The sequence below is a fragment of the Saccopteryx leptura genome, chromosome 2, assembly GCF_036850995.1.
Source record: "Saccopteryx leptura isolate mSacLep1 chromosome 2, mSacLep1_pri_phased_curated, whole genome shotgun sequence".
Lineage (NCBI taxonomy): Eukaryota > Metazoa > Chordata > Mammalia > Chiroptera > Emballonuridae > Saccopteryx > Saccopteryx leptura.
In genome coordinates, this window is record NC_089504.1 from 152,072,295 (window position 1) to 152,091,646 (window position 19,352).

Genomic DNA, 19,352 nt, shown 5'->3' on the forward strand with positions numbered 1-19,352 from the left:
TGTCTCTCTGCCTCCCCGCTTCTCACTTCAGGGAAAAAAAAATCTGTTAACAGTTAAAAACAGGACTTCCCAGGAAAGGAAATATAACCCTACATGGGCGAGAGAAACCCTAGGAATGAACTGTCTTTGGAACCCCAGGACTGGGCAAAAGGGATGATACTCTGAGAGCTGACCCCTCTGTGCGTGCCATGCTAACTCATTTTGAGGCTGTTTCCCAGCCATGAGCTCCCACCGTGCCCCAGCCTTGGCTCCGCCGAGGGGCTTGTCCAGGACAAAATGTGTGCAGAGGGGAAAGCACATGTGCAGGGAAAGCCTCGAGGGCTGAGAGCGGTTGTGCTGTCCCCACCCTTGCTGCCACCTAGTGCCACTTAGGCAACTCACACAGCGCACAGAGGGCCTGGGGGCAGACAAATGGAACCAAACTGGGCCATTCCGTGGGCACCTTCTCCCATACAGTTCTGCTGCCATTTCTGCACCAACTCTCACTTACGTCTGGCTGTCTCAGCAGCTCCCCCCTTCTTTTCCCCAGTGTACTTTCCCACTCTAGCTATTGTAATAGAACTACATGTAGTCATAATAACTTCTACAGTTTCAAGAGCTACCACGTGACAGGCATGACATTAGAGCAACGATTCACGTGTTATATTTTTCCATGTAATCCTCTTAACAACCTTCTGGCAAAAACATTGTCCCTACTTTTACAGGTGAGGAAATTAAGGTTGAAGGTAGTGAAAGCAATTTGATCCAAGACATTTAATGAGCTGAGAAACTAAAGTAGTCAAAAATAAGAAACCCTGACCTCTAAAACCAAGGTCAGGTGTTCCAGCAGAATCTCTCTGGATCGTCAACTCCCATATTTCAGCCACAACCATGAAGATTTTCTCCTAACCTCACCTCCTCTCTACTTTCTGCATGTATAACCCTCATATTCTGCTTCTCAAGAAAGATGAAGATGGACAACACCTTTTTAGACCCCTTCGGACACAGAGATCTTCCACCCAAAGGACCAAGTAATCCAGATTCCCACCTCCGTCCCTACCCCACTCTGAGAACAACCAATCCCTTCCCCTCCCAAGTCACTTCAGGGGTCCATTCCAAAGCCCACGTCACATTCACTTGACCCTTCAATGTCCCACCAGAGCTACCTGTGGATTCTGACTCACTATAGAGTCAGGATGAATGATTCCCTCCCAATTTTTCTATAAGAGTGAATGGGATTTGGGTGGAATTCCTACCACAGCCTCCTGTATCCCAAACCTTTCACCTTTCACCACTGTGACAGCCAGAGAATGGGCTATTAAACCTTCTGGGTCTACAGCCCAGATATCAGATAGATTCAAGGGAAGGGAAAGGTAAGAGACACACTTTTGGGCCATGTTCCAGTCTGATAAAAGTATTATCTTGGCTCCAGTGCCATCATTTCTGTGGGAATATCATGTCCAAACTAATTACCAGTTACTCCTTCACAGGAAATAGTTCTTGGTTTATACACACATCATGTTACTCTGGCGGTGGGGGACGGGGACTGCTGCTTCTGCATGACAGTTGCCCAGTTTCGGGTGCATGAGGCCTTGCTCCCAAGTCTGATTCGGTGGCTTCGATGAAGAAGACTGGAACAAAGAGTCTCTGGAAGCAGCAGTATTGTTTGACTACTAAGTAAACCTACATGCAAGGACAATGGACAAGAGCAAAGAGTCAAAACTACAGTGATTCATTATAGGTTTGCAGTATTAAAACCAATAATGGTCATTTTTATACCGCCTAAAATGGTTCGGGGTAAGTATGTAAGAGTAGAATTTGGAAGGGCAGAGGCAAACGATGTAGGCAAATGATGACAGCAAGTTTGTTAATTAATGCTCTGCCAAAGGCTGTGCTTCCCCCTCAAGTTTGGCTTAGCGTTGACAACAGTGCTAGGAGCTAACACAGGTTTCTTCAAGCTCGGGTATGAAAATGAAGAGTAAAGAGAGTGAGTTAAAATCACTGTTTGTACCCAATTCTTTCTCGGGTCACATCTTCACAAAGTAATGCCCTTTAAAATGCGACTCCTCAGGAGGCAGGAAAGGCCTTCCCAGGGATCATGTCTCAGAAGAGGTTAACCATTGACCACTGGGAATGGAGTGCCCAGCCCACGTCTTCTCAAGGACTGAACACAACTTTCTGAAGTGTTTCCATTTCTGAAAGGCGCCTTTCAAGAAGTCATGTGGCCAAGTTAATGCAACTTAGCTCATTGTTTCATTTCTGTCACACAATTTACAGTTCAAATGCTAGAGAAATATTTACCTGAAACTGATGTACTCTGATTGATCAATGTAACCCCATTAAATTTAATTTCTAAATAAAAGAAAGAAAAAAGGCAGAAACATAGCATTTACTCAAAATAATAATCAGAATCAGCACTTATGTTCCTTTGGGTCATTTTGGTTTCTATCATTTCAGCTCCATTAAACATTAGGTCATTTCATGGTTTCTCAGTGAAGGGGTACAAAGTGCTTCTCCAGTGATGTCACCCAAATGAGATGGACAAAATGAACCCACAACATCATCTCCTGAGCAAGAGAGGCCATAAAGAGAGGCAGAAAGGGAAGCGAAGTAGAGAAGATGGTTCCAAATGAGAGAAGGAACCTTTCTGCATTAACGTGTACGGTAGAAACCTGGATCCAGGGAGCCACACAGTCACTAGTTTCACACAATGGGACTGAGGAGGATACCATGGGGCGGGGGGCCTGAGCCGCCCAAGTCTATTCACTACTGCATCTGCCATATGCTCCATACCACCAGTAAGCAGACGAACCAAAATATTGACACATTAACACAGGAGGACTCAGATGTGGTTATCCACCAAAACTCAAAGCAGAAGAACAAGAATATCCCGAGGTATTCCAGGATTCTCATCGTGCTGGATATTCAGGATCAGAAACCCTCCTGATGGCTGAATTCAAGGCTCTCAGATGGGAGGCAGGTCTGAGTGCTTGGAACCTTCAGAGTACATGGAAGCCCCCACCTGTAGAGGAGAAGACACAGCAGCCCAGTCTGGGCAGGGCACCACTTCCCTCCAGGTCTCGGGAAAGCAACGTGGTTCGCTTCAACTCTCAGCTCTGCTCAGTTGCTGGGCACACTCAAGAATCAAAGGGTCTGGTTTCCATGGTGACTGCTTTTGTGACAGAATCTAACTCTGTGTCTGACCCTGTGTAAATTGCTGCAGTGTGGTTGGGAGAATTGTTTATAATGGTGTCTCAGAAAACAACAACAAGAAAAAGGACAAACTAGTCCAGAAGTGCTGAGTTAAGCCCAAGAGTAAAGGAAAGACGCCTGGAAAAGATGAAGAAAATAAAAACATAATCTTTCCCTTTCCTAAATCAAGTCCTAGGAAAATTTGTTTTTAAACAAATATTAATTACTCCCAACTACTATAATTCTTTTATTTTTCCAATTGATCACTCATTAAGTAATACTTATAGATGTTACCCAAGATGCCAGCTAAGTACAATCGTCAGTGAAAACCATAGAAAATTCCTCTATGGCTTTGCTACTCAATAAGTGAACCACAGATCAGTTGAGAGCTTGTTAAAAATGAGCCTCTTTAGACCTGCTGAATCAGAACCTACCCCTTACTAAGATTTGGATGGTTCATATGAAAATTCAAGTTTGAGAAGCAGTGTCCAAAGGGGCATTGTGAACTCTCCTCTGAAGACTCTTGGGGCTATATGACTTTGGTACAGAAGACTGGACTCTGGCCAAACTTCCAGGCCTCAAACCCTAGCCCTAGAAGCAAATGTTTGTGAGCAAATTTATTAACCTATCATTGCCTCAGAGTTTCCATTCGTAAAACAGGAATAATAGTAATACCTACCTCCAAGGGTCTTGTAAATATCAAATGAGTGAATACATGGACAGCACTTAGAATATGCCAGTCACCGGGAATCAGTGGTGATATGCTAAGCGGATAGATGATAGGATGGATATGGCCTGAAACTGAAGAATGCACCTGGGCTTCTGTATTTCCCATGTACCTGATTGCTGCCCTCCAGCCTGACAGAGATAGTTCTTTGTTAGTTGTTCATTCCTTCATCCTTTCCCCACACCCATCTGACACAGTCACCCTCTTCCTGAGGAGCCATAGATAGAGACTGAAGAGTTCTATTCTTCATTAGTCACAGACCTAAGTAAACCCTCATCACCCTGAGATGGTCTAGGGCAGTGGTCCCCAACCTTTTTTGGACCATGGGCCGGTTTAATGTCAGAAAATATTTTCACAGACCGGCCTTTAGGGTGGGATGGATAAATGTATCACGTGACCAAGACAAGCGTCAAGAGTGAGTCTTAGACGGAGGTAACAGAGGGATTCTGGTCATTTTTTGTAAAAATAAAACATCGTTCAGACTTAAATATAAATAAAACAGAAATAATGTAAGTTATTTATTCTTTCCCTGCAGACCAGTACCAAATGGCCGACAGACCAGTACCGGTCTGCGGCCCGGGGGTTGGGGACCACTGGTCTAGAGATAAGAGCATGTAGGAGAATGGGCTAGCCTTCCATGATCACATGACCTCCTGATCTCCTACGGGGGGGGGGGGGGGGGGGGAGGCAAGCTTCAAAATAAGCCATCAATTTAAAAGATCTAACCCATGATTTTCTGGGTGAAACACTAAGCCCTGAGTTGCTCTAGTGCTTGGCAGCTTCCTCCTGCAATGTCAGGGCTGGTGTGGTGCCCAGCTGCTGAGCAGGTACAAAGCGGGAAAAACGCATGTTGGATCCAGACTGAATACCTTTCCTGATTTGGGAGCTCCAGATGTTAGCCTGTCTTGGAGAACAACTGAATGAATTAGGAATTTGTGTGGGATTAGAGATGTAAGTGGTAGATAAAAAATGGAGAATTAGAATGTAAGAAATCACTACCTTATGCTATAAACAGCATTTCCTCTCCATCCTTAGGACCAGGATGCGAAGAGAGGGAGAGCGCTACCCCTTCAAGACACATAGAAACAGCTGAAAACAGAAGAACGGATGTTTGAAAAATTAAGGAATGATGTACCCTCATCCTTCCCCTGAAGAGTCTGCCAAGCTCATAAAGATTGCATGTCCACAGCGAGGGACATCAGACGCCATCATCAGAAGGACTTCAGCCATGGCAGGGTGTCAAAACATCCATGATGGTGATCAATTATGATGCCCACCCCCAACCTCTTGTCATTTCAATTATTTTTCCTAAACCAAAGCTCCTGGAAGGGATCTTCCCCTCCCTGTCTTCCTCTCTTGCCAATCTGTGCACTCTGTTACTTATAATTGAAATAGCTACCTATGTAGGTCAGCTCATTTAAAATTCTCAAGGGCAAACCACCACAATACAAGCAGGATGGGGCACAGAAAGCTGTTCTCTAAGCTGGGTTTCATTTAATAAAACACACACACACACACACACACACACCTACACACATGGAGAGAAAAATTTGTGAAAAGTACCAAATAAAACTAGACAGGTATTCAAGATTCATGCCCATAATCCAGTCCCTGGTGATCAGCCACCAGGCTGAGACTCTACATGCTGAGGACCGTGTACCTAGTTCTCCATCTTGAGTACCTCAAGCAAAGGGATTCTCAGATGCCTAGTTCTGGTGTTACTTCTCAAGGCAAATGCGGGTGATCCCTATTGCCCTCACATTTCTGACCAGAGTTCATGACAATCAACCTGACCATAGCTCCCCTGTTTCATTCCCTCCAAGAACAGGCAGTAAGTTAGTTGGCCATTGTGTGTATACTTCACATGCTGAGAACACATATTTGTTCAGTGACACAAAATACTCATAATCTAACAGATGCCAAAAAGGGCCAATAGGAAGAGAAAACAAGGCTTAGCATGAGTTTATAGCATTCTCACCTTTTCCAAAAAATAAAGGAAACCAACAGAGGCTTCCAGACAACTGAGTTCTCTGAAAGGGCTGCATTTTCCCACAAGCAGAATCCTCTTTGCCAGGGACACCTTTCTGGGCTATGAAAGTGATTCTTAGACCATTGATGCATTAAAACAAAACAAAAAAAGGTCAAAGGAAATAAATACTAATAATCAGCCAAAGTGAGAAACATGAGAATAATGCTAGATTGTATTATATAAATCAGATGAGAAGTGTAAGAGGCGGGAATGAGGATAATGCACGTCCAAGTGACCTTAACTGAGATCGCTGTTAATCTCCTTCAACTGGAACGCAGATCCAACCTGAGGGGTAGGTGGAGCAGATTCAAGTCAAGCAACAGCACCTTTGCAAACACACTTGCTGAAGGGATCCTACTGGAGTCTGAGGGCAGTCTGAAGGAAAACTCTTATCCCATATACAGCCTAGTGGGCAAGGGAATGCTAAAGACAGCCCTACCCTTGCAGCAAGCTTTCTCTTGCTGCCAGCAGACATTTTTTCACATGGTGGTTACAGTGAGCAGTTAGAGCCTAAAGGTGGAAGCATAGATGTCCAGTCTCCTACATGAGGGAGGTCTAAGACAATCAATCAACCACCTATATGTCAGAATCAAGTCATGGGCAAGGTTTCTTACGGCACCAAGAGGTACTGTGCTAGGACACTGCCTCTTCATAGTCCAACAAATTCTGAGTATAAAAAAAAATTAGAAATCCCTAGGCCAGGCTGAATTTATAAGGTTTAGAATGCTGAATAATATGAGTTCTCATAATATTCAGAGACCCAAGAAAAGGAATACTATCTCCTGGACTTAAAGGAAGATACTCTATTATAAGCTCCTCAGGAGCAGAACTTGACTCACTATTGTTAATCCAGCACCGACCACAAGACCTAATACATAGTGTGTACTCAATGCATTTGTTTAATGAATGAGTGAAAGAATAACACTGATTCATGACTGTACTTTAATAGAATTTAAAATTACCACCAGATGGGTCACATGACCACAGTGACAGAACCACTGAGACAAGTGGCAGGGTCACAAACTGTGACTGATCCATGAAGAAGATGAGGAGCTCGCTGATTCAATTTTTAAATGTAATCAACACACTGCTTCCTTCACCAAAGAGGTACTGATAAAAAAAAAAAACCCAAAAACTGGTTGATGGCCATGAGCACCCCTAGTGCCCAGACCTTGCAATGAAAGGAACCAGAACTGCTTAGAGAAGTGTTTGGTTCCAGGACTGGGGCAGGCTGGGGCAGGAAACATGCAAGATGATCCTGGAGCATCCTGTGGTCCAAAAGCAAAATACCTTTGAAAAAGTGGGGGCTTGTCAAAGGGTACAGGGGCCAGCCTGACACAGCTCCCAGTGGCCAAAGCTCAAACAATTTGTGCAACAAATAAGTAACAGCAGCACTGTATTATAACCCACAGAACAATATAAACACGATAGCAATGGTAACGAATAGCTGAATAACGAGAGAGGGGGAAGAAGGGATAGTTCTTTCTAACAGAAAAATTCCAATCAATAGATGTAGAGGAAAAGAGGACAATAGGAAATTATCCTTAATTAACAACTGTTGCAGACAAGATCCACGATGCATGCTAAAATTATGAGCAAAAGTTTGAGTCAAGACACCATATATTTGCATAGTCTTAAAACATCTCCCCCTGGATAGTCATTAATAAGAAATGGGGAAATAGCAGCTTTACAGTGAAGAAACTCAACAGACGCTAACTTCACCAAGTGATGAAGGTTGATGGCACCTTTATTTGTCCCCAATAAGACAGAGTACAAGGGCACATCCCTTCTGTGATATTCAGAAGTGATGTATGTATTCAGTATGCAAAAATGCATAACCTCAATCTAATGATGAGGAAACATCAGACATACACAAATTAAGGGCTATTCTCTATGCCCTCTTCAAATGTTCTAATTCATTAAAAACAAGAACAGACCGAGGGACTAGCACAGATTGGGAGAGACTGAGGAGAGCTGATAAATACACTGTGGGGATCCTGGATTAAATTCTGGACCAGAAAAATAACACAGATGGGAAAACTAGTGAACTCAAAGTCGGAAGTTTAATTAAAAGCATTGTACCAATGGTAGTTTCTTAGTTTAAAATTTAAATCATTAGATTATGACAATACAAGATGTTAACAATGGAGGAAGCTGGGTGAAGGGTCTATGGGAACTTTGTATTATTTTTCAACTTTTATGAAAGCCTAAAATTATTTCAAAATAAAGTGTAAAAAATAAAAAAAAAAGTCATCGGATAAACTAAGCAGTGTTTATAGAGGTAGTTGGTTTACATTCTGTCTCAAGCTCATGATCTCACCATGGAGTGGTAACTGGCAACTGGTCTACCAGCCAGGGACCACCTTTTCAGTAGCACTACGCTAGACTGTCTGCAATGTGCCAGAAACTAAAGACTAAAAACACACTATTGTTCATGCCGAATGAGCATCATTAGATCCTGTGCTCAAGCTCTGCACCCAACAGGTATGTGTACGGACACTGCTCACAAAATGTGAAATCAGGACATTTTGGTTCTGATATCTGCTCTGATTTAAAATAAAAAACACACACAACAAAAACCCAGTTTGTAACCTTGGGTAGATCACTTGCCTCTATTCTTGGTTTTCTCATAATTAAATTGGGAAAGAACATGCGTCCTACCCTCCTTACAAATGTTGGAAAAGATGAAGTGAGATAGATTGTGTGGAACGGTTCTGAAAATCAGAAAAGCATTTATTCAACTGTAACCATCTTATGGACTACACATGTAAACGTTCTCCTTTTCAATGTTTTCAGAAATGAATGGCTTAAATGAGAATTGGTTACCAAATGCGCCCATTCAACTTTAGAAATTATTTCATATGTAGCGAACATCTATTATGTTTAAGACACTGGCTTAGATACTATCGTAAATGTAAAAATGAATTCCACATGGACTCAGCCTCAATGAGCTTTCAGCCTTAGGAAGGGGGATAACATACATGTCAATAAATTATATCATAAAACAAGAAGTGGGAAGTATCAGCTGACAGCTGCCGGGCTGGTACCCCACATGATGCGGGGGGGGGGAGGGGGGGCCTTGAGACAGCTTCTTTTTTCCTTTTGTGACCACACTATTCCTTCGTGTGTATTTGCACAAATTATTTCCAAAAACACCCTCACAAAATTCTACATGGTGAATAAGAAATAATTATAAGATTGACAAAGGGAGACAAAAGACCCCCCCCCAAAAAAAATGACTGACAAAGGGAAAAGAGATAAGGCTTCCGATGTCAGAAGCATGAGTTCAAATAATGGCCTCAGCACTTATTAGCAAGCTCTTTGGGCAAGGTCCTTAACCTCAGTTTCTCCTTCTGAAAAATGGGATAACAATGCTTATCTTGCGGCATTATTCCAAAGATTAAAGGAGCTGATAAAAATCAAGTGCTCCAAACTGCACTAAGCACCATGTAAGAACTAGTTGTTGGTGTTACTTTCTTCTTGTCTTGGGGAACTATATTTATGGCTTTGTACCAATAGTGGGGGAAAACCCCCACAAAATCACAATAGAATAGCGTTCTAGTTGCAAAAGCCTTTGTTCCATAAAAGCACAGCTCTTCCTGGGCGACTGGGAGAGAAAGAGGACAAGTCAGCAGTTCCCGATGCTGTCAATGATCAGGTGAGTGTTGTGTAACTTTGTCCACCACTCCCTTATGTCACCACTTAGACTTTGGAACCTTTTCAAGTTCTCAGATTCTCCTTGGAGAACTGGGGCGATCCAGGTACATACCCTTGGAATTTCTTACTGTTCAGCCATTGTGTTCCTGGCTCTCACCATCCCCTCCTCTACGGAGAATCTCTTCCTCCTTCTCAGGCACAGCAGTAAAGCCATGGCAGGACAGTACCCCCTGCCTTCAGCATGCGCTGAGTCCAAGCCATGCTCTCGTTCTTGACACACACCAGGGCAATGTGACTTCCTTGGCCCTTTCATCCACAATTTGAATGTGCTCAAGGCCCAATCCAGACTGGTAGATAGGCCAACAGCCCCTCACTGTCTGCTGTGTGTTCCAAGCCCACAGCAATGAGAAACCATTCAAACAAAAATCAAAGAAGGGCCAAACCCACAACATGAACCACATTTCTCCAGGCCTACCACCCCATTCCCCTCCTCTACTGTCCATTTTCATTTGGCTTTCTAACCCAAGGTAATCGCATTATCAGCTGCAGACTATTGCTGAGATACAAACACATGCATGTGCACATGTGTGCCCATAGTACCCTTCCCCCAAACATCTCTCCACACAGCAGCCGTCATCATGTTATACTATGTCAGACCATGGTACTGCTTTGCTCAAAATTCCCACTGCCTCCGACCTCATTTCAAGCAAAAGCTACTATCTTTACCATAGCCTGCCAGGCCCTGCACAATCGGGCCTCTGGTTAGCCCTCCGTCCTCACCTTCAACTAGAGCTCGGTCCTGCTCAGGCCCCTCTGGACGTGCTGACCTCCTTGCTCTCCTGTGGCGGGCCAGGCGGCCCCCACCTCTGAACACTGCTCTTGCAATTTCCTCTGCTGAGAAAGCACTTCTCCCAAATACCCACCTGGCTGGTTCCTGCAAACATCCCCTTGGGAAGCCTTCCCTAATCATTTTACTTACAAGGTAAACCTCCACTCACACCTACAATCCCATTTCCTTGCTTTCCATTCTCAGTGCCACTTGTCACCATCCAACAAACTATGTGTCTCACTGATTTCTGTATTGTCGCTCCCTGCTAAAACATGAGCTCTCAGTTGGCAGACATGTGGTGCTGTTTTATTCACTGCTAAATCCATGACACCTAAAACAGGTGCTCAATAAATACTTGTAGAATATACGAAAGGAAGAATTATAAACTCTGCTTACACATACACAAATGCATGTGGGTGTGTTCCTATGTATATCTAGCATTGCTGCTGCTTTTTGAGCACCAAGCACACCCCGGACATAGGATGAGGTCTGCATGAAGCATAGCACTTTCACTGAGAGTCTCATCCATCCTTTCAGGGAGCCTTCAAAACATATACTTATCCACATTATAAAGATGAGAAAACAATTTGCTCAGGTGGGTCAGCAAGGAAAAGACAAAGCCGGCTATGCCCTTCAAAGCTCCAAATCCTGTATTCTTTCCACCAATCAACAAGGTCTCTCGGTTCTTAGGCCCCATGACTCCTGCCTCCTGCCTCCCACCCGTGAATAACTGACCAGTCCACCCACTGCCTTTTCTACCAGTTTAGGCACTCCTGGGAGTCAGGCAGTGTTTCCCATCCCCGTTTTCCCAAGACCTACATAGGCAGTATATAGTTCCTGGCACATGGTCCACCTCAGTTACTGCCAGAAGTGTTCATTCTTCCTTCCAACTGAGCTGATGGATCATCAAGCATTTTCTCCTCTCTCTCTGGCAACTGAGGCACATCGGACTCCAGGCAGAATGGAGAGAAGCAACCTGCTGCTTTCCTCCTCAGGAAAGAAGGAAATCACAAACGGGCCAAGTGCAATCCTGCTCCCGTCAGGTGGCCACAGACCCCCATTTCGCCTGGGCAGGGGTCCATGCGAAAGAAAGAAAGGTGGGAAGACGGGCCGAGGGAAGCAGGCGGGCAGGAGCTGCACACTCCACACCTGGACTGGTTTCCTACTTGCTATTCTCTTACCCCCGTAGTCCACAGCCTACCACCCCCAGAGCTTTAACATGTGGCATGTCAACCAGAGTCTCAGTAAACTCAAACTCAGATTCAGCTCCCGTGTAGTTTATTGTCACTGCTAGCTAAGGCAGAGTGGGGAGAACACAAGGACCACTTAGCTAGTTCAGGCCGGAAAAGGGGAGCCAGACAGAGGGGTCCATATTGTGGACATTGAAGTTGGACAGATCTAAGTTCAGGATCTGGTCAAGTGAGTTAAACTCTAAGCCTGTGTTTCCTTGTCTGTCAGATAAAGCTATACTACCTTATAGAGGCATTATACTAACTAAGAGACTTCACAGGCTCTGACCACATGGCTCAGTAAATAAAGCATCATCCTGGAGAACTGAGGTCATGGGTTCAATCCCCGATCAGAGCATGTGCAAGAAGCAATCAATGAGTGCACAACTAGATGGAACAGCTGAGTGGATAATGAGTTGATGCTTCTCTCTCTGTCTCAATCAATGGGAAAATATTTCTTTAAAAAAAAGAGACTTTCCATAAGCCAAGTGCCTTTTCCGGTGCCTGACACACAAAGAATGCTCACTGAGTGTTTGTAAAAAGCCCAACCTGCATATTGCCTGAGAGAAAGTCTTCCTTTGGAAGGTGTTGGAAAAGCATCTTAGGGCCAAACGGACACAAATTGCAATCCTAAGTGTCATTTACCCCTATTCAAACATGTCCCCGAAGCCCAGAAACTCTTACTCAGCTGCTCCTTCACCCACACAGCACCTGACACAGGGGGACACTAGACAGGTGACTCACCACAAAGAGTGTGGGAAGCGTTTGCATCAGGAGTCACCGGGTCATCAAAGCAGTTGTTTGACACTTCAGAGGATTTAAACTTATATTTTTAGAATAACTGCTATTTTTTTCATCAAATCAAAGAAGTCAGATTGTAAGACATATTCAGTATTTTACATACCAATAAGAAAAAAATGTTATCAACTAAAATGTAACACACCATCTATTATAAAATGCATCCCAATTTTAGAGGCAAAATATTATGTCTTAGAATCAACTAAATCAATAAGATACCAAAACCAATTGAGATCAAACCAAAACCAACTAACATTTGATGTTTATTGTCAGGTAGCAGTGACTATCCCGCCTATCTAGAAGATTCCTTTAGGGCAACATACTCCCCAATAAGCACTAAAATCATGAAATGCCAGTGTCCTTAAGAAAAACTGACACTGAAGTACAAAAATCATTTTTCCAGAAAATAGGTCTTGGTGAGTTGGAAGACAGGGCCTGGAAGGGGGTCTGGGGCAAAGTCAGATAGAGAGAATTTCAGAAAGGAGGTGATTAGCTAAAAAGAGGAGGCCAGGACATAAAGAGAAACCTGGAGGCCCTCGCAGCAATAATGGACTGAACTCTCAGCCGGGACAACCTGCCTCCACCATGGGCCACAGTGCCAGCAGCAAGGGCAGTGTCTTTGACGGAGTTCTGGGGAGGTGTATTTTTCAGCCTCGAGCAAGATTAGTGTCTTCCACCTGGACAGGAACCCAGACGTAGGTCCTTCAGATTTACTGCTTGCACAACGCCTTCATTAGAAAAGAACTGCACTCTGATAGGCTGATTTTCAGGTCCTAATGCCAGGAGAACACATGAAACCCTTGCTGAACAACAACAGGGAGAAAGCTTGAGAGAGAGGAAGATGGGAGTCAAGCTCCATGAATTTAATAGCTGCTGGAGACCCAAGTACAATGAAGGACAAGTTCCAGGGCTTGCTAGCTTCCATTCGGAGTCTCCTTGGAAGAAACGATGACATGATGTACTGCAATTATTAAAAGCAGCAAGTCAGGTTTTAACCATGTTGTGTGCTATGAGGATAAACAATAATCATTTTAAAATATGAGATATTCAGGGAAAAAAATCCAAATATCTAGGTGGGGCTTGAATTCTTTGTATGGAAAATTTGTCACTGACAGGTACATTTAATTACAGGTGGCTTTCATACTGACAATCTTCGAGAGAAAGGCACGGTGTGGAAATAAATGTGGAGTTCAATGACATGGTCTCCACTGTAGATGCACACTGGTTCTGTGACCTGGCCAAGGCATTTAACGTCTTAGTCTCAGTGTCCTCATGTGTACAATGGTGATGGTCATCAGTAAGTCTTGCCTACTGTGAGATCTGGTTTTTGGTATCAAATGAGATCACTCCAGGCAACTTCCTTGGCCTCCATATTTCCTTGGGGCCAGGGAACCTCGTTGGGCGGGATGCGTGCTCTGTACTTAATAAAGCCTTTTATTATTCCACACTTTGTGGCTCCGGCCCCTTCCTTCTTACTTGGCGGGGAAAAATACTTTACATTTTGGTGCCAAAATCAGGGAGGAGTTTGAAGTCCACAAGGACCGCTCCTCTCTTCTTCCCCTCTGAGAAAGAACCAGGATCTCCGACCTTCCACCCACTTCAGCACACCGTGCGGTAAGTCCCCTGCCTCCAGACACCCTTGAGTTCTTTCCGCCAAGACTCCCTGTCCGGGAACTGTAGCTGCATCAGGGAAGTCTTTCCATTCCGAGTGCATGTGCTTATGGAGACGTCCCGAGCACATCCACTTTACCTTATCTGTTTGTGGCCAGAGCTTGAGTTTTGGGATGCTGATGCTCAAATCTGACCACTACAAGGACTGAGGGCAGCCATGGGGACACAGGAATCTCCCTCCTTAAAGAAGAAGAAACTGTTCTTCTTCTCCACTGTGGCCAGGCCACAGAACCCACTGAATTAGCCTCCTGAAGGCACTTTCGGTTTTAACACCCTCACCAATTTAACTATCGCCAAAAAAATCTGGGAACTGATTGGAGATCCCTTACATACATGGCTTCTAATTATTCGCACACCTGTCCTTAATCTCTGTGCCGCCTATTCCACCACACAGGCCCTTTTTCTGGCCAGAGAAACCTCACCTAAAATTTCCGCTCCTAATCCTTCCTTCTCCTCAGACTCCCAACTCTCTTTCCCTCCTTCCTGACCCCCAGGGGCGCCCTCTCTCAGGATTTCTCTCTGGTCCCTCTGCGGACCTCTTTCTACTCGGGTCTCTTCCCTCCGAGAGCCCCCTCCCCTCCCTTTGCAAAAACTTGTTTCTTATTCACCACTACCATCTCTCTTTCTCCTCCCCTGCTGGCCAAGGGCCCCTCCCTTCTCCATTGTGTTCTTAAACCCCTCCTCCATCAGGCCATTCTCTACCTACTATCAGCTCTTACACCGGTTTGCAGGACCCCAAGGCCCAACCCCAATTTTCTTGCAGGAAGTTCTGGCCCTGTCCTGCCTTTGGCTCCAGCATTTCCTGCTGGATCTGGGTGTCGGGCTCCCCAGGAGCCCTCCTCCTCTTATTCTCAACCCCAAAACCCCTATTCAGGACCTGTGAAGATAGCATTGAAAGTTTTTAATGGTCCCAACTAGTAGAAACAGGCCAAGGCTGTTCACCAGGCTTGCATGCAACAGAAGGTAACACTCCAAACCCAGGCTCTTGTGGCAGCCCTGAGGCCGGCACAGCAACAGAGGCAAGACACAGGAGGTGCCCGACCCAAGTCCAAGCCACAAAGAGGAATTTCACCAGCAGCTTGCTTTAAGTGTGGCAAGCAGGGTCATTGGTCCCAGCAGGGCCCATGCCCGCAGCTGCCCACAGAGCCCTGCCCTGACTGCAAGCAGCCCAGTCACTGACAGAGCGACTGCCCCTTTGGGCAACAGGTTTTTCCTCAGCGCCTCTACATGGAGGACAAGCCACCCAAATGGAAGGCCAATCCAGCCAGGTGGGTGCATCGCTCAAACTCCTAGGACACGGCCTGGACACGGAGAACCCAGGGTATGCTGCAACTAGTGGGTAAGTCCATCTCATTTCTTGCGGACATAGGGGCTGCCTTCTCTTTTTGCCATCACACTCCGGACCTCTAGTTCCCTTATGGGTCTCAGTTATGGGAATGGATGGGACCCCTTCCTTTCCCCTTTTTACATGCAGTTTTGCCTCAAGCTTGCCTCCATACAGGACCACTGGCAGTTGGAACCACTGGACTCCATCCATCTCCAGCTCACCAAAAGACTAAATCCTGCAAATCCTCCTATTCTTCTTCTTTTTTTAAAATCCTTATAGGACCGAATCTGTGAAGTTTCTCCAGTCACAGCCAAACAGATGTTTCTCCTAACACCCCTCAAAACCACCACCGGCCAATCTCCCCCTCCCCACGACGCCCCTAATCAGCAGGAAGTAGCCAGACAAATAAACGGCGCCCCTATTCTATTTAACACAAAAGGTCAGAATGTAAGGTTGATGGGTAATGGGGAACTCAGGCCCTTCCAGGAACTTTGGCTAGGACCGCCCACAGCCAAGCGCGTCAAAAGAAACTTCCCAGGAACCTTTTGGAAAACAGCGTCTGCCTGTCAGCCAGTGAGATTTCACCACGTCATATTAGCTCGACCACACTAGGACCCTTTAAATATCTCCCACGCGGGTCACTCCTTGCAACTTCTTTGGCCTTGATATTTCCTCGGGGCCAGGGAACCTCGTTGGGCGGGATGCATGCTCTATACTCAATAAAGTCTTTTGTTATTCCACCAAAAAAAAAAAAAGAGATCACTCCAGCAAAAGGATGCTATGAACTATGAAGAGAAGCACAAATTAATAGCTATTTTAATTAATTTCCTGGCAGGTTTCACTACTCCTCTATAAAGAAAACTCTCCCCTGTCTCTTTCTGTGTCTCTGTGTGTAAGGAAATTACCTTGGAGGTTCGGCTTCTCTAAGAAGCAGGGAATAATTTAGTAAGGTAAGCTGGAAATCATCACCCCCTCTCCCCTAGCACTGGAGAAGCAAGTGGCATTCTCTCTGGGGCTAACCTTTGAAAGCATTTCATTGATGGGGAAGTCAGATGTATATAGACTTGTGATAGTTCCTCAGATGATTCACACAAATGAACCCATGAATGCTTTAGTATGGCCGCCTTGCTCTCTAGAGTTCCATCTGCATCCAGCTTGACTGGATCTCATTCTCACAAAGACCCCTAAAGCATGACTACAGAGCTCAGAAAATGAAATGGCAATTACCTACTGCCCTGCAGCACCCTCTCTGAAGCACAGGCCTTTCTTCTGTGAGGATCTTCAGCCTAAATGTCTGAGCTTTCGTTGTGTTGGAGGTGAAGAGACAGTTACAGAAACCTAAATACTGCCTGACCAGGAGGTGGCACAGTGGATAGAGTGTCGGACTGGGATGCGGAGGACCCAGGTTCGAGACCCCAAGGTCGCCAGCTTGAGTGCGGGCTCATCTGGTTTGAGCAAAGATCACCAGCTTGGACCCAAGGTCACTGGCTCAAGCAAGGGGTTACTCCGTCTGCTGAAGGCCCATGGTCAAGGCACATATGAGAAAGCAATCAATGAACAACTAAGGTGTTGCAACAAAAAACTAATGATTGATGCTTCTCTCTCCGTTCCTATCTGTCTGTCCCTGTCTATCCCTCTCTCTGACTCTCTCTCTCTCTCCAAAGAAAAAAAAAAAGAAACCTAAATACCAGAATCCTCTCCCTGCTTGGGTCCCTGTGGACAATGTTTGACAATTTCATTACAGAAAATAAAAATAAAAAAAGGTTTCTGTAGGACTTAGGTCCAGATAGGTGAGAACTTCCCAATCATTTATCTATATATTTTTGATGCAAGCTCCATCTTGGTTACTGAATTTCTTTCCAAACCAGTTCTCCTTAATTATTTATACACTGTTATTTGTCTTGCATAACACAAAGATAACATTGAAATCACTGCTCCCCTTAGCTGCCTAGCTTCTCTCTTTATAAGAAGACATGAGAATATAATCTAGCAGGCAAGGCAGGAATCCAGTCTTTACCATCCCTTTTGTACGGCACCACACAAATGCTGAATAAATGCTTCTTTAATGATGCTGCAGCTGAAAGGGTTCCACACACACTATCTTATTCAGATGGAGGATATCCTGGCAAAGTGAGCAATGTCTCGCAGATGGAGAGACAGAAAAGCAGAGAGGTGCGATGACTGGCTTGAGCTCCAAGAGCAAATCAGACATGAAGCCCTGACAGTCCGCGCTCTTCAGTCCGGTGTTGTTCTCCGTTCAATCTAAAAAGCTACCACTTAAACATCCAAGCCCTCTGGTCCTGCAAATTCTGGGTGTGACAAAAAGCACTTCATAAATTGTGCTAGGGAAAAAAAACAAAACAGCCCTAACAGTTGGCTCAGGTACACAATTGTCTCAACTGAAACCACTTTGTAAACAAGCATTACCTTATGACCCCCTCAGGACAAAAACAGCAAGAGCACAGTGATGCTCCCATCTTTGGACCCCAAGGTGCTTTACCATTTAGTTATTTCCAGCACTCATCTGTTTGCTTATACAAAGGAAGCCAAGTGTCTTCTCTTCGGCAGGCACAAATTGATGGCAAGCTATGCTACTGCCCAAGATCCCAAAGTGAGCCAACAAAAGATCTTCACCACCAAAGTCATCTTTTAACACAGGACTCTTGATCAACCACCCTTGCCCTAGTAATAAAACACAATTAACTGACCATCCTTGTTACCAACATGTGGTGTCAAACACACAAGGTGTTTGGAGAAGTGATAGATTCTGTTTTACACTCAAGTCTATGAGAATGCTTGGACAACCAAGTTCTGCTCAGCCAGGTGTATCAGAAGTACCGGAGAGGGTTCTAGAGTAAAAGATCAAGAAGTGTGGTCCAGTCACATACAGGTGATCCTGAGGAGGATTATACTCGTATAATAAAACTCCGTTTCTCAGTTATCAGGTATATATGTCACTGAGAAGGGGCTTCGCAAGGGAAAAACCAGGGGTGCAGGGTCAATTGTACGGATCATCCAGCGGGCAGCAGGCTCAGTCAATGTCAGATGAGAACTAAACCTCGCCGTCTCTGCCTGTCAAAATGCCTACCCTTCTTAAGGCCCATTTCAAAGATTACATTCAACTTGCTTTCTCCTGATTTCTGCAAAAGAACAGGCATTCTCTTCCGTTTTTAAATCTTCCAAGGATTTGATGTGTGCCTCTTTTATGAGATGCATCATCCTCTGACCAGGATTGTGGATATCTGTCAACTAACCGAGGGGCATTTATATATTACTGTTGATGCCATATAATTATTTATTGAGTTCTTCTTATAGACTTCAAGCTGTTAAAAATAATATGTCAGTTTGTTGAGAGACGGAACCACAAATAATTCATTTTCTACCAGAGCAGCACCTACTACATAGTAGGCCCTTGTTAATACATGTGGTATAGAGTCAAATTCAATACTAGGCTAGAGTAACAATTCAGGAAGAGGCTGGGTAATGGAGGAGTTTGAGTGTGAGCCTTAGAGTCATAGAGATGTGGGTTCAAACGCTAGGTTAGTAACTTTGTAGCTTTGTGACCTTGGGCAAATGACTTAACCTCAGTTTCCTTACCTGAGAAATGGGGACTGCAACACTTTCCTTCAAGGGTTAAGGCAAAGGTTAAACAAGGTGAAGGAACAGAGCACTTGGCATGTACTTAGAACAGAGGAAATGCCCATTAACAGTAGCTGTTCCTGTCATCATTATCCTTCTCGTGGGTCGGTTGAGTCGTCCACAACAGGGAGGACACTGAACCCTGGAGTTGAAGGAACTGCACAATGGACACACCGACGTGGCAGCTCCCAGGATACTCGTGCAAAATGGCAGGTTAGGGTTTTCTTCTTAGGGTCAGAGGCACTGCTGGGTACCCGAATTCTTTCTAACACGGC

General features: G+C 44.8%; 1 protein-coding gene across 3 annotated transcripts in view; it reads right to left on the minus strand.

The window, feature by feature from the left end:
- Positions 1–19,352, minus strand: part of CACNA1C (calcium voltage-gated channel subunit alpha1 C) — a 777,231-nt gene that overhangs the window by 490,409 nt on the left and 267,470 nt on the right. The window lies entirely within an intron of this gene.